Source organism: Sceloporus occidentalis, unplaced genomic scaffold (genome assembly GCF_023333645.1).
Source record: "Sceloporus occidentalis isolate IW3139 unplaced genomic scaffold, rSceOcc1.0.p SCAF_198, whole genome shotgun sequence".
In the NCBI taxonomy this organism is placed as follows: Eukaryota; Metazoa; Chordata; class Lepidosauria; order Squamata; family Phrynosomatidae; genus Sceloporus; species Sceloporus occidentalis.
Window position 1 is genome coordinate 1,515,650 of NW_028317178.1, and position 15,811 is coordinate 1,531,460.

General features: G+C 50.6%; 2 pseudogenes; both read left to right on the forward strand.

The window, feature by feature from the left end:
• Positions 1-5,899: 5,899 nt before the first annotated feature.
• Positions 5,900-10,340, forward strand: LOC149278219 (AP-3 complex subunit mu-1-like; annotated as a pseudogene).
• A 2,735-nt stretch (positions 10,341-13,075) lies between these two features.
• Positions 13,076-14,632, forward strand: LOC149278220 (E3 ubiquitin/ISG15 ligase TRIM25-like; annotated as a pseudogene).
• The last annotated feature ends 1,179 nt before the right edge of the window (positions 14,633-15,811 follow it).

Below are 15,811 nucleotides of genomic sequence, written 5' to 3' on the forward strand. Positions count from 1 at the left end.
CTCTCCCCATCCCACATCCCCTCTCTCCATCCCACATCCCCTCTCTCCATCCCACATCCCCTCTCTCCTCTCCCCATCCCCTCTCTCCTCTCCCCATCCCCTCTCTCCTCTCCCCATCCCCTCTCTCCTCTCCCCATCCCCTCTCTCCTCTCCCCATCCCCTCTCTCCTCTCCCCATCCCACATCCCCTCTCTCCTCTCCCCATCCCACATCCCCTCTCTCCTCTCCCCATCCCACATCCCCTCTCTCCTCTCCCCATCCCACATCCCCTCTCTCCTCTCCCCATCCCCTCTCTCCTCTCCCCATCCCCTCTCTCCTCTCCCCATCCCACATCCCCTTTCTCTCACCCACTCCCTGCCCTCTCCCTTTTCTCCCTCATCCCCCCTCTTCCCCTCCGCATTCTCCTAACATTAAACTGCAGCCGCCGCGTTCTCCCCCATTCTCCTAACATTAAACTGCAGCCGCCGCGCTCTCCCCCATTCTCCTAACATTAAACTGCAGCCGCCGCGCTCTCCCCCATTCTTCTAACATTAAACTGCAGCCGCCGCGCTCTCCCCCATTCTACTAACATTAAACTGCAGATGCCGCTCTCCCCCATTCTCCTAACATTAAACTGCAGCCGCCGCGCTCTCTCCCATTCTACTAACATTAAACTGCAGCCGCCGCGCTCTCCCCCATTCTTCTAACATTAAACTGCAGCCGCCACGTTCTCCCCCATTCTCCTAACATTAAACTGCAGATGCCGCTCTCCCCCATTCTCCTAACATTAAACTGCAGCCGCCGCGCTCTCCCCCATTCTCCTAACATTAAACTGCAGCCGCCACGTTCTCCCCCATTCTCCTAACATTAAACTGCAGCCGCCGCGCTCCCCCCCCATTCTTCTAACATTAAACTGCAGCCGCCGCGCTCCCCCCCCATTCTTCTAACATTAAACTGCAGCCGCCGCGTTCTCCCCCATTCTACTAACATTAAACTGCAGCCGCCGCGTTCTCCCCCATTCTCCTAACATTAAACTGAACCTGCCGGGCTCTCCCCAATTCCTCTAACATTAAACTGCAGCCGCCGCGTTCTCCCCCATTCTCCTAACATCAAACTGCAGCCGCCGCGCTCTCCCCCATTCCTCTAACATTAAACTGCAGCCGCCGCACTCTCCCCCATTCCTCTAACATTAAACTGCAGCCGCCGCACTCTCCCCCATTCTTCTAACATTAAACTGCAGCCGCCGCGCTCTCCCCCATTCTCCTAACATTAAACTGCAGCCGCCACGTTCTCCCCTATTCTCCTAACATTAAACTGCAGCCGCCGCGCTCTCCCCCATTCTACTAACATTAAACTGCAGCCGCCGCGCTCTCCCCCATTCTCCTAACATTAAACTGAACCTGCCGGGCTCTCCCCCATTCCTCTAACATTAAACTGCAGCCGCCGCGCTCCCCCCCATTCTTCTAACATTAAACTGCAGCCGCCGCGCTCTCCCCCATTCTTCTAACATTAAACTGCAGCCGCCGCGCTCTCCCCCATAAAGGAACAGGGAAGGGGTTAAGGTGCGTTGGCTGCGCCTTACGATACCACGCCGCGTGTTCATCTCCGCGCTCACGTGTTCTTCTCACACGCCTGACTCTAAAATAAAGCGCGGCGTCCGAAGGATGATAACCTTCACCGCAGAGGACTGCCAACAGCCCCGACTCCAGGGACACGGCCTTCAAGGAGTCGATTGGAGGGTTTATTTTAAGAAGGAATAAAAAAAAAAAAAAAAGATGCATCGGCTCGTTACTTAGGAAAAAGGCTATTATTAGACTGTATCTGCCGGATGACTGGCCCTCGGCGGCCCATTTGCATGTAATGACTCGGACCTTAATCAGCCGTTGGACTCGTCTTAGATTCAGGAGTCGTATGTCTATCCCATGCATGTTTAATCCCCTCACTGTATCGCCCTCTACCACCTCTACGGGGAGGCTGCTCCACTCATCTACTACCCTCTCAGTAATGTAAAACTTCCATATTAATTGGCCTACGAAGACTGCTTCGGATGCGACGGTCGTACCTATCAGAGAGACAGCCGCTCTGAGGACAGTGAGATGGCTGCAGGGAGAGAGACGGGCCCTCCACGGGGTCACCGCTTCCTGAATCACGTAGAGACCGGATAACAGCCGGACAGGAAGTGATCAGCCGGACAGGAAGTGATCAGCCGGACAGGAAGTGATCAGCCACATCCCGACATATAACACCGGCACAGACCCGGGACACCGGAGAGTACACGAGTTACCCCAGCACCAGTAACAAGAGTAATACCCCCGGGGCAATTATTACAAGCAACGGCATAATACAAAGAGCTGCTTGCCCACCTGTCCTGTCCTTAGCCCCCGCTGCTTGCCAATGCCCCCACCCCATCCTTAGCATTTCTTGCTTGCCCAATACCACTGTCCTCAGCCTCCGCTGCTTGCCCCCCTGCACTGTCCTCAGCCTCCACTGCTTGCCCCCCGCCACTGTCCTCAGCCTCCGCTGTTTGCCCCCCGCCACTGTCCTCAGCCTCCGCTGCTTGCCCCCCCGCCACTGTCCTCAGCCTCCGCTGCTTGCCCCCCCGCCACTGTCCTCAGCCTCCGCTGCTTGCCCCCCCGCCACTGTCCTCATCCGCCGCTGCTTGCCCCCCCGCCACTGTCCTCAGCCTCCGCTGCTTGCCCCCCCACCACTGTCCTCAGCCTCCGCTGCTTGCCCCCCTGCACTGTCCTCAGCCTCCGCTGCTTGCCCCCCCTGCACTGTCCTCAGCCTCCGCTGCTTGCCCCCCTGCACTGTCCTCAGCCTCCGCTGCTTGCCCCCCTGCACTGTCCTCAGCCTCCGCTGCTTGCCCCCCTGCACTGTCCTCAGCCTCCACTGCTTGCCCCCCTGCACTGTCCTCAGCCACCGCTGCTTGCCCCACTGCACTGTCCTCAGCCTTAAATGCTTACCCTATGCCCCCTGTGCTGTCCTCAGCGTGCCCCCTGCCCGGGCTGTACCCTCTGGTGCTTGCCTTTTCTGTCCATACATTCCACTGCATGCCGCCTGCCCTGTGGTTGCCCTCTGCCCCACGGGTACGTAAACCCAGGAAGACCCCCTCTGGATGCCTGTAATGCCCCCTTCTATACCCCAGATTGACCCCTGGCAACCAGTAATACCCCCCTCCATCAGCCAGTGGCGCGGTTACCTGGGCCCAGGCTCCTCCAGCTTCTGCTTCTTGGGCTGGGGCTCCTCTGCTGCTGCCACCTTCATGCTTCACGGCTGTGGGGGGTCTCTGCCGGGCGGCTACACCTCGCTACCTTACACACGCTGCCTGCTGCCCCTCCTCCTCCGGCAACTGCCCTGCCCTCCATCCAGGACTGCCCCCTCAAACTGCCCTCCTCCCCCTCTCACCTCATCGCGCTAGGCCTCTCCTGGCCGTGGTCGCCTAGCAACCGGGGTCCTCGCCCACTCTAACACAGTAGTCCCGGGTAGTGCCTGACGGGCGGCTGGCCTAAACCTGAACCCCCATGACCTGTGCAATTATTTATTGCTTTATATAGCGCCACCACATTCCGTAGCGCAGTGCCCTACCAAAACAGTCAAAGCGCCAAGAACATCATTAAAATGACATCGTCTCACAGTCAATCACAGAAGGTCACGACATTTTTCTCCCTGAAAAACACTTTTTAATAGACTTTTTTTAAACAGTCATCGGACCAGGCAGCCACCGCTGTACAAATTACACGGCAATCAGTCAGCGGGTGTCCTAGTTGTTTGAAGGCGAATGCCTGGGCTACCTAAATGGGTCCTCGGCGCCATCTTGGTTGTGGCGGAGTAGGCTTTGATGATGTGTACAGCTACCTGGCCGCCCCAGTGACTTCCTGGTCCTTACTTTGGCTCTTCCCGGTAATTTATTCGCTGCTCCGGGCTGCGGGAGGCTGCCGGTACCTGGTAAATACCGGGACTTTAAGTGCCAGGGGCTGCAGGTCTGGTATTGCGTTGAAATCTACGTGTATGGCAGCCATGTGTCTCTGCATTACGTACATAGTTATGGGCTTGTTAGAAATGATGTAATATAGAAATATTTGGCCTATATCCTGTCATTAAACTTTGTACCGGATACATGGATTAGAACCCAAACGTATCTAAAATAATTGATACCGGCGGGGAGGAAAAAGAAGCTTCATGTTGGCTGTGGCTAAAAGCGAAGTAATTCGTAGCCACGTATAGAAAAAAGATATATTAAAAAAATGATTTTGTGTTTCTCACGTGATGTCGCCGACGCTCTGTCTGCGGCGGTGTCTGGGGTAAAGATGGCCGTCACGTAGGGGTCCCAACCCGTGTCCCTAAGGCAGGGGCATTCCTCCCAACGGCCACTAGTCACAATCAGGGGTGTAGCCTGGTTTCGTATACCCCTCTCTGGGGCAGTTGATCGAGACAGGGGTAATTATCCCACCTGTCGCTTCCGAATGTAACTCCAAAAGAGAATTAAGACCCCTGTCGGCCCTTCGGAGCAGGACCCACATCCCGCTACGTGGCACGGCGGCAACCCACCTAATCGGTCTCGACTTAGATTCAGGAGCCGTACGTCTATCCCGTGTGTTTAATACCCTCAATTTATTACCCTCTACCACTTCTGCTGGGAGGCCGTCCCGCTTATCACCTTCTGAGTAAAGTATTTAAAAAAAAAAAACGTATCCTATATACACTTATTACCCGCTAATTTATTAAATTCCTAGCTGTATTAAGTTGGAGATTGCTCAAAAAAAATGCTCAATTATTTTTTTCCTTCACTTAATTATTCTGAATTAGTGTTATTATTATTAGTGTTTTTTATTTTAATTGAAACAATATATATAATTTTTTTGGTATTTTTTTTAATGATAGTTTAAAAAAAATAAATAAAAAAATGTAAAAATTAATAATTTAAAAATAAAATAAAAATGAATATTTATTTTTTTTTTAAATATTGTTTTTTTGGTTTTTTTTTTTAGTCTTTCTCGGCAAAACCCAGAGAAGGTTATCCTCTCTCGCGCATGTGGTGTCCCCTCTCACCTCGGGTCTAATCGTTCTAGGTGAGTAATCGGGGGTAATAATTACGCCGAGCCGCTAATAAGGACGAGCCGTGTTCTTGTATCAAGGTTCACGTGGTGGAAGATAAGATCCGGGGAGCGAGGAGTGGCGTGAGGAGTCCCAGGGTCACGCGTTAGGGTATGATCCGGCGCCCGTTCCGTGTATCTTATCCCGTGGGATGATTACGTGTCGATCAGATGTCAGGGGCCGGCTGAGTTATTCTAAGATCCTGGAAAGGAAGGATCCGTTGAAATGATTAAAAAGTTTTTTAGTGTTTTATATTTTTATTAACTTACTTTTTATTTGCTGGGTTGTTTTTTTTTTTTAATTATTATTTTTTTAAATATTTTTTATGCATATTTGACATCTGAGAAAGGGACCTCTGAGTTCCAAAAAATAGCACCTTCCGAAAATATCAAACATTACAGAGAGAATTATTTTTTTATTCTATATATATATATATATATTTATATTTATATAAATAAATAAGAAAATATATATTAAAAGAGTGACCCATTAAAGAGACATGTTTTGGGGTTATTTCTTGAAAAAAAAAAAAAGTAATTTAAAAACACAGGAGGCAGTCTTTGATAGTTGCCCCAAAAATGGGTAAATTCAAATTGAAGGTATTGCCAAACCTCAGCTTTTTATTATTATTATTGAAAAAGGGCGATGGTCACATGGCTTTTGTCCAGGGGAATGTCAGCGCTTAGATTTATTTTTTGACAGTTGGGTGGTATGGCCTATGACTTACTCTTCTGGAACGTTGTTGCGGATGTTACTTGTTGAAGGAACGTTCTATGGTTCTAGATTAATGATGATGGTCTGCTCCTTGTATCTGCCGCTTGCAGAAGATGATTCACAGCCTCTTCCTGGTCAACGGCTCCGGAGACATCTTCCTGGAGAAGCACTGGAAGAGCGTGGTGAGCCGCTCGGTCTGCGACTATTTCTTCGAAGCCCAGGAGAAGGCGGCCGACGTTGAAAATGTCCCCCCGGTCATCCAAACCCCCCACCACTACCTCATCAGCATCTACAGGGAGAAGATGTTCTTCGTGTCGGTGATACAGTCCGAGGTGACCCCGCTCTTCGTCATAGAGTTCCTGCACCGAGTGGCCGACACCTTCCAGGTGAGCGTCTCCTAAAGCGCCCGAGACATTCATGGTGGCAAACAGAACGTTAGGGCGGTTTTCCGGAGGGGGTCAGGGGTGTTTCTAAGGTCCTGCTGGTCCATGCTTGAAGGCTTGAAGGCCCATGCGCGTTGGCTGGCTTGCCGATCCTTAATCTTGGGGGTTTATTATTTCTCCGAGGACTACTTCGGCGAGTGCTCGGAAACCTGTCTGAAGGATAACGTGGTGGTCGTGTACGAGCTGTTGGAGGAGATGCTGGACAACGGGTTCCCCCTGGCCACCGAGTCCAACATCCTTAAGGAACTGATTAAACCACCGACCGTCCTGAGATCCGTGGTCAACTCCCTCACAGGTAACCAAAAGCCGTCTTAGCGCCTCAGGAGATGGGCACGATAATTCCTCCCCGTTATGTGGGCTCTCGCGCCCGATTGGTTCAGGCAGCTATTGTGAGGGTGGGCGGAGGAGGAGAAGGGAGAGAACGTCAGGACGGGAGAATGAAGTCCTTTCTCCCCACGCGTAGACAGTCATCTTTGATCTGGCACTCAAAGGGTGCGTTTGCCTAGCAACAGACTGGGAAAGGTTAAAGGTCAATAACGTGCAAGTTCCACGTGGCTCCAGTTCCTCGTCCTGAACTGGTTTTACAACCAGTCGGAGGCTTTACTTATCAAGTCCCCCCTGAGTGCCGATGGTGGCGGACGTCACCGCGGGGCACCGTGTTTTAGCTGGGCAATCCCGTCTACCGCCTCTGCTGGGAAGCCGTTCCGCTTTTCCACCACTGCCTCATTACTTACCGTTTTCTCCCCATTTATAAAGGGAGCAGCAACATGGGGGACACCCTGCCCACCGGACAACTCTCCAACATCCCCTGGAGGAGAGCGGGGGTTAAATACACCAACAATGAAGCTTACTTTGATGTCATCGAGGAAGTTGATGCGATTATAGATAAGTCTGGTGAGTGAGGCTGGCAGGCGGTTCCAGGTGCGTCAGGGACACGAGACACCCGTTCACCCACGAGACTGGGGTAAAAACCCTGAGAACCTGCCCTTCACCCCGAGACTGGGGTAAAAATCCTGAGAATCTGCCCCTTCACCCCGAGACTGGGGTTAAAAACCCTGAGAATCTGCCCGTTCACCCCGAGACTGGGGTAAAAACCCTGAGAATCTGCCCCTTCACCCCGAGACTGGGGTAAAAACCCTGAGAATCTGCCCGTTCACCCCGAGACTGGGTAAAAACCTGAGAACCTGCCCCTTCACCCTGAGAATCTGCCCGTTCACCCCCCGAGACTGGGGGTAAAAACCTGAGAACCTGCCCCTTCACCCTGAGAATCTGCCCGTTCACCCCCGAGACTGGGGTAAAAACCCTGAGAATCTGCCCATTCACCCCGACACTGGGGTAAAAAACCCTGAGAATCTGCCCCTTCACCCTGAGACTGGGGTAAAAACCCTGAGAATTTGCCCCTTCACCCTGAGACTGGGGTTAAAAAACCCTGAGAATCTGCCCGTTCACCCCGAGACTGGGTAAAAAACCTGAGAACCTGCCCCTTCACCCTGAGAATCTGCCCGTTCACCCCCGAGACTGGGGTAAAAACCCTGAGAATCTGCCCATTCACCCCGAGACTGGGGTAAAAACCCTGAGAATTTGCCCCTTCACCCTGAGACTGGGGTAAAAACCCTGAGAACCTGCCCCTTCACCCAGAGACTGGGGTAAAAACCCTGAGAATCTCCCCTTTCCCCCCGAGACTGGGGTAAAATCTGCCCCCACAGCCAGTGACTTGGAGCGGCGGCTTATTGTTTATAATGAACCGGGTCCCTCTTCCTGTTTCCTCGGCAGGTTCCACGGTGTTTGCGGAAATACAGGGGGTGGTGGACGCGTGCGTCAAGCTGAGCGGGATGCCGGACCTCTCTCTCTCCTTCATGGTAACCCCAAACTGGGGGGGGGGGGGCGGGGGGGGGGACTCCAGTCTCCAGTCTCCAGTCTCTTTCCGCTAACGGGGGTGATTGGTTCATTCAAGGAAACTGCTTGGGCATCGCAGTGTTTTATGGTGGCCATCGGATAGTCTTTGGGTGTGGAGATGGCGCAATGGGGGACCAGTAGCCGTAGTCCAGCAGTGCAAAGGATAGGGTTTAAATTATTCCTCTGGTCCAGCACTGTCCATAGGGGCCAACAAAAAAAGGTTTAGTGCTTTATTAGCCTAAGCCGTAGCTGGTTTCTTTCTCCGCAGAACCCCCGGCTCCTGGATGATGTCAGCTTCCACCCCTGCGTGCGATACAAGCGATGGGAGTCAGAGCGGGGTCCTGTCTTTTATACCCCCCGATGGCAACTTCCGCCTCATGTCCTACCGCGTCAGCTCGCAGAAGTAAGCGTGTCCTTCCGGGGGGGGGGGGGGGGGCTGGTGTTATTAGGCTTTTAGGGTCTGTAATGAGACCAAGACAGAGATGACTCCAATATCTTCTGAGAACACGTGACTCGGGATTGCTTGGTGCTAGAGCGGCATGGTGGCTCCATAGGAACCTAAGTGAGCCGATGGTTCTTGTATGGGAGAGCTGTTCCGAACCTTCTAGGTTTGTATATTGTTATATATTATACTGTTACCTGGGCAACCTGACATTAACACGGCCTCTGAGAGGAGATCCAGGGAGTCTTCACTGGATGCCATGAAATGCGTCCCACTTAGACCTTTCTTGGCACAGTATGGACTGGGTTGCAGTTGAAGGACGTCTAGGGATTCCCATGAGCTCCTCTGCATCAGCGCTGCGCACGGACAGCTCTGTATAGCGACCGTCTCGCGTTGCCTGTGCCCGGTCGCCCCCCCCTCGGCCGCCCGCTTGTGCCCGGTCGCCCGCTTGTGCCCGGTCGCCCCCCCTCGGCCGCCCGCTTGTGCCCGGTCGCCCGCTTGTGCCCGGTCGCCCGCTTGTGCCCCGCTCCTCAGCCAGCTCCTTTTCCCTCCTTACAGCTTGGTAGCAATCCCGGTCTACGTGAAACACAACATCAGTTTCCAGGAAAACAGCTCGTCGGGCCGGTTCGACGTAACCGTCGGCCCCAAACAGAACATGGGCAAGACGGTGGAGGGGATCGTCATGACTGTACACATGCCCAGGAGCGGTGCTGAACATGAGCCTCACGCCAACCCAAGGGGACGTACACCTTCGATCCTGTCACAAAGGTACGTCGCTGCCAGCGCAGACCGGACCCCTCTGACGCCGCGGGCTTTTGCAATTCCGACATTGTTTTGGGGGGTTTTTTGTCTATTCAGGTGCTGAATTGGGACATCGGGAAGATAAGCGGGCCAAAGCTTCCAACCTGAAAGGGATGGTGTCCCTGCAATCCGGAGCCCCCAAACCCGAGGACAACCCCAGCGTGAACATCAACTTTAAGATCCAGCAGTTTGCGATATCAGGTAACCTCGCCCCTTCCCAGCCGCTTTACCCTCCGTTTTTTGGGGGGGTTTTTTTACCCTCCTCCATTCGAAGAGGTCTTTCCGTCGCCCCGCGCGACCACCGGCACCTTCTGTTACCATCTGCGCGAGATTCCGAGCTGCGTTCCTTGGCCGTGAGATCTCTGCTGATTGGTTTGGGGGAGGACCGAGGACAATCCGGGAGGCGCATGCTTTTCGAGGGCTCCCGACGACCTTTGGGTCTTAAGGCCCGTTCTAGGCGCTCTGTGTAGCAACTCATGGTCTTCGCTGGCGGGTCAGGCGGTTGAATTTTTGTTTTTCCTCATTGGCTTCGTTGTTATTACACTAGGGGGGAGGAGGGGCAAGTTATTGCTATGTTACCATGACAACTCTTCCCCTAAAACCAAATACTTTAAAATGCTGAAAACTGATATCGTATGCGGGGGAACCCAACCGCTCCCTTCTTCACTACATCATGCGATATAGCCGGTCCGTGACTGGCTGAGAGTCTTGGCTGTGGGTTGGGGGATGACTTGCAGGGTGCGCTGCACATTTACCAGCCAATCAGGAGAAAGGAAGATGTAGACGCCTCAACTGGACTCTCCATCTGGCAATGATTGGCATTGTGTGGGGATACCTGTAACGAGCCCTGTACCACCGCTTCCTCTGCAGGTCTTAAGGTGAAACCGGCTGGACATGTACGGGGAAAAATACAAACCGTTCAAGGGCGTGAAGTACATCACCAAGGCCGGCAAGTTCCAGGTGCGGACATAACACGCCGCCCGGGGGGGGGGGTACACAAAACCGAATGCGGCCTTCAGTCTCAACCACAGAGCCTGGGGCTATGCTTTCCTGACCCGGCAGGGAAACGGCCTCTACGGAGCTGGTATGGGGGCAGGAACCTTGTAGCGAATACAGAGTGACCCCTGGAGTCGAGGGAACTGACGTCTTCGTACATAAAATAAGTTGCTGTTATTACACGTGACTGTAATACTCAGCTGTTCCCACTAGAGGGCAGCACACGCACAGCGCCGCTGGGAAGCTGCAGCCGTCCACCCCGCGCCCTCTCATGTTTAAAATATTTCAATTGTAATATTTCTAGGGTTTCATCCAAATATTCCCGTGTCGTTATTAAAATAAACCTCCGATCCGGTTCACTGAACCGCCCGGTAACCCACTGCGTTGGTTCATTTCGTCACTTCGGTCTTTTATTCCGAAATGTAAAAAATGTCTCGGTCTTCTACCGGACGCAGAGTCTGGGAACCTTTTCTGGCAAAGGAATAGAAAGAAATACTCGTTTCTGTTAGAGATATCTCCATAGTAGTTTTCCAGGCCGATTCTGTGACGATTCTTGGCTTCCCCATTTTCCCAGAAGTCGTCAGAAGGACTCTGCGGAGTCCATAAAGCGAAACGGTCGCCCGACGGATTTTTATTAACCCCTTGACGGCAACTGATGTGCCAGAAAAAAAATCAAGGCGTTCAGCGACACAGACCGGAGATCGGTCACAAGCGGCATAGCAAGAGACTTTGCCACTCGCAAGATGGCGGCGCCCATTAAAAACCAAACAAGTTCTCAAGAGGGTCTCTCCAGGTATTCCAGCCCAGTTTATTATCACTATGTGATTAGTAAAATAACAAAAAAAAAAAAATCAAAATAATTTCCAACTGAGTATGTAAAAAAAGTTTATTTTATAAGCTATTCCTAAACTTAGTGTTGTATCTTCACAAAAATTCCTTGCATGGAAAGAGTTAAATACTGGTATTTGAAATGCCCATGGGGTGTCTAGCTTCACAATTGTGTGGTTTCATGGTGTAAGTCGAACTGGCTGGGTCCAAAGACATCCCAAATAGGACATAGGTGCAGACTGACCAGGTTCCCAAAAATCTGTGCACTTCCCAAATGAAGTACAATGCGTGTGAAAACTAGACTTGGGCACCGGCCAAATCTTCGCGTTCGTCTTTGTGGGGGAACAAATCTTTGTGTTCCACGAATATTCGCACATTCCTTTGGTTGGTTCGGGCGAATATTCGTGTACGTTCTGCATGTTCGTTTTTTTTCATAGTTTTTTGCCGTTTTCTTTTTTTTCTTTTCTTTAAAGAGGGGTTAATACGGGGTTAACACAGTAACTGTACTCAGCAGTTTGGGCGCCAGCATCTTAAATGTCCATACGAGCAACTCTATTGGTCACTGGCAAGTTTACAACACACACATAAACATACACATATACACTACCCTATACACATACACTGCCTCTATACACATATACACTGCCTCTATACACACATACACTGCCCCTATACACACATACATGCACGTTCACACTTGCAGCCACACGCTTATATCCACTAACACACATACACTTTCAAAATACAATCACACTCCTCCCTTTCTCATTATCCCTCACATTTTTCTTTATATCTCTTCTTTCTCTTTACCTTTCTTTTTTATCTTTATTTCTCTTATGCTCCCATTTCATTATCTTATGTATGGGGCGGCTTCTCTGAAGATTCGGAGGAACTCGGTTCCAGAGATATGGGGGCAACGAGTGACGGGGAAAAGAAAGAGGTGATGAGTGAGGAGGAGGAGAGCCGCAGCCCATTGAAAGAACATAAAGATCGAGTAGGAGAGTATTTGCTTATGAGGGCAGAAATGTATGGTGGGCAGTGTTATGGGGGAGCAGTGTTATGGAGGAGCAGTGTTATGGTGGGCAGTGTTATGGAAGGGGGGGGGGCAGTGTTATGGAGGGGGCAGTGTTATTGGGGGGCTTTATATGTCAGTACCAGGATTTTAAATTCTAAAGGTAATAGGGAGCCAGTGGAGGATCACAGAGGGGGGAAGCAGAAGAGGAGCGGCGTGCAAGGAAGATAAGCCTAGCAGCAGCATTTAGGACAGACTGTAGAGGAGAGTGGAGACAGTGGAGCGCCAACCGGAAGAGTGTTTCACTTTCTCCCCATCTCGTATCTTTCTCCCTCTGCCAGACATTCTCTCCATCTCTTTTCTTTCTCCCTCTGGTTTCTTCCTCTCCATCTGCGGTGGGTGCGCGACGTCTGTTTCTTTGGACCTCTTTGGAACCAGACTGCTACAACAGAGGTCTGAAGAAACAGACTCCCTTATTTTTGGGACAATTAGACAGAAATCCATGATCTCCCAAACAGAAGCTGGACAACACCCGCTACTACCGATATCCAAGAACATGTAACAGGGCATGAAAGTACCGGTACATGCTCCCAAAACCTAGGACTGTCTCAGGAAAATCGGGACAGCTGGCAACTATGTAAGTGCTCCCAATCAATGGCACGAATTGTTATACATTATTCAAATAATGCACTGGGAAAATAAATATGCCCCTAAACAAAACAATACAGACGGCAACTAGAAACGTACAGGGTTAACAAAGTATGTGAGTTTAAACTCTCCGCACCCAGTATGTGTAATACGATATAACACACCCCCTGCTTTCCGGGAAATCACAGAAATTCAGTTTCGTTTCTTGCTCCTGTGTTCAGTGATGGCGTCCGCTGGTCTGAGAGAGGAGCTGACCTGCTCCATCTGCCTGAGCGTTTACACCGATCCCGTAACCCTGACATGCGGACACAGCTTCTGCCGGGTCTGTATCGGGAACGCGCTGGACACCCAGGAAGGATCTGGAGTTTATTCGTGTCCTGAGTGCAGAGCAGAGTTTCAGGAACGTCCTCCGATGGTGAAGAACAGGAAGCTCTGTAACATAATAGAGACTTTCCTATCTACTCACCCAGCGCAGGAGGACGTTGGGGTCTCCTGTACTTACTGTGACTCTCCTGTACCTGCTGCTAAAACCTGCCTGCTGTGTGAAGCTTCTCTGTGCGAGAAACACTTACAGAAACACAGCAAGTCCCCGGAACACGTTCTAACGGAACCACCGCTTCACTGGAGAGCAGAAAATGCTCCGTCCACCGGGAGATCCTGAAATATTACTGCACGAGGACGCTGTCTGTATCTGTGTGTCCTGCAACTTGGCCGGAGAGCACGGGGGACACCAGGTGGAGACTCTGAATGAAGCCTCTGAGAAGAGAAGGAGAAACTGAGAAATGTTCTGCAGAAACTGACCTCAAAGCGAGAGGACACAGAGAAACGAGTCCAGAGTCTGCAGGAGCGCAGGAGAGAAGTGCGAGAAAAAGCAGCCGGAGAAACGGAGCGAGTCGCTGCCCTGATTAGAGACATCAGGGAACAGCTGGAAGCTCTAGAGAAGAGAGTCCTGAGTGAGATCTCCCGCAGGAAGTGCAGGCCTTACTCCGCGTCTCAGATCTAATCCAGCAGCTGGAAATAAAGAAGGAGGGACTGTCCAGGAAGATACAAGACATCGAGGAGCTGTGCAACATGACTGACCCATTAACTGTCTTACAGGAACAGGAATCAGAATGTGCTGAGGACAGAGACATTGATGATAGAAAGCTCCGTGCTGTAGATCTGGATGAGGGTCTGATCTCAGTGATTTTACACACAGGTTTAGCTGGTATTGTGACCGCTGCAAAGAGACGTCTCGATGCTCCTCAGGCTTCAGACATATTACTGGATGTAAGCACGGCTGGTAATCGTGTAGATGTATCAGGTGACTTCAAAACTGTATCCTGGTCAGAAATAAACCAGATTTACCCAGAAACACCAGAGAGATTTCAGGATTGTGCTCAGGTTTTAAGCACCAGGAGCTTCTCCTCAGGGAGACATTACTGGGAAGTGGAGGGCAGTAAATCAGGGGAATGGGGTGTCGGGATGGCCTATCCCAGTATAGACAGGAGAGGAGATCAGTCAGTGATTGGATATAATAAGAAGTCCTGGGGTTTGTGGAAGTGGCCGGGTAATAAATATTCAGAGATACATGACGGTAAAGTAATCCGGTTATCTCACCGCCCCGTCCTGTCAGAGGTTGGGGATATTTCTGGACTATGAGGCCGGGCGGCTGTCCTTTTATGAGCTGTGTGACCCGGTCAGACACTTACACACCTTCACTGCCACCTTCACTGAGCCGCTTCACGCTGCGCTCGGGGTAGTGAATAAATCCTGGGTGACGATCCGGAGCTGGGATTAATGATCTCTGTTAACAGATTCACCCAGCAACCAGTGACAGCTCAGAGAAGAGAAATTTGATTGGTTGCAACATACTACAGGATCATAAACTCTTGTTTACCTGGTAAATCTATTAACCCTTTCAGGAACTGTTGTTTTTTTTGCCATGCTTGCACTAAAGAACCAGAGCCGTTTTTGTGTTTTTGCTTTGACTTCAGCTCTGATTGCCCACCAACTCATTTAGTGCCCCCCACACACACATTATATATTGTTTATTTCAGCACAAGTAGGGCTTTCTTTTCAATTAATAATTATATATAAAAACCATCATTTCGTATGAAAAATTTCAAAAAAAGCGGGTGAAATATGGAGAAAAAGGAAATATTTTCACAGTTTCACCTATAAAAACTATACGTAACCGGTGCAAATGGGAAAAGACCCCTCATATGCCTGTTGTTTTCATTTATTGTGGCACTTACAGGGTTAAATATGAATGACGCACATGCTGGGAGTTGCGCCCCAATAGCGGCCAGAAAAAGAAAAACTGCTAAACAAAGGTATATATTTTTTGAAAGATGGCATCCCAAAGTATTTTACCTTGGGGCATTTTAACACTTTTTATTTAACCATTTCAGTGCCAGTCTGCCCTAAACATTGCAGTAAAATTGCATTTTTATTTTTTATTTTTAACAAACCCATTCTATCCAAACTGAGTATTTCAGTATTTTTTCCCCCTGGGTACGTGAAATGACTGAAATAACTTGTGATTTGTATTCAGAAGCACCCCCCGAGTACAGGAATCCCCCGTACACACGGGTAGGGCATGTCTCTGCGGCACTGCGGGTTGGGAACATGCGCATTACAGTTTTTAAACAGTCTCAGCTGAGACAGGTAGACGTCCCATATTTCATTTTAACCCCTAAAACTATATATTTCCCCAAACTAGACAGCTCAGGGAATCTAGTTAGGGTTATATTGGGCCGTCCCACGCAGCTTATTCCACCCCGGCGCCTTCCACAATTACTCTAACAAAAAAAACCTTTTTCACATCCGCTTTGCGGTTTCATGGATTATTTTTCTGAGTGGGTGTGAAAAAACAAAATCGGTCTTGATTTGTGTTCAGTAAAATCCCCCCCCCGGAGTACAGCGATACCCCGCATGCAGAGATAAGTCATGTTTCTCAGATATTGTGGAGTCAAAA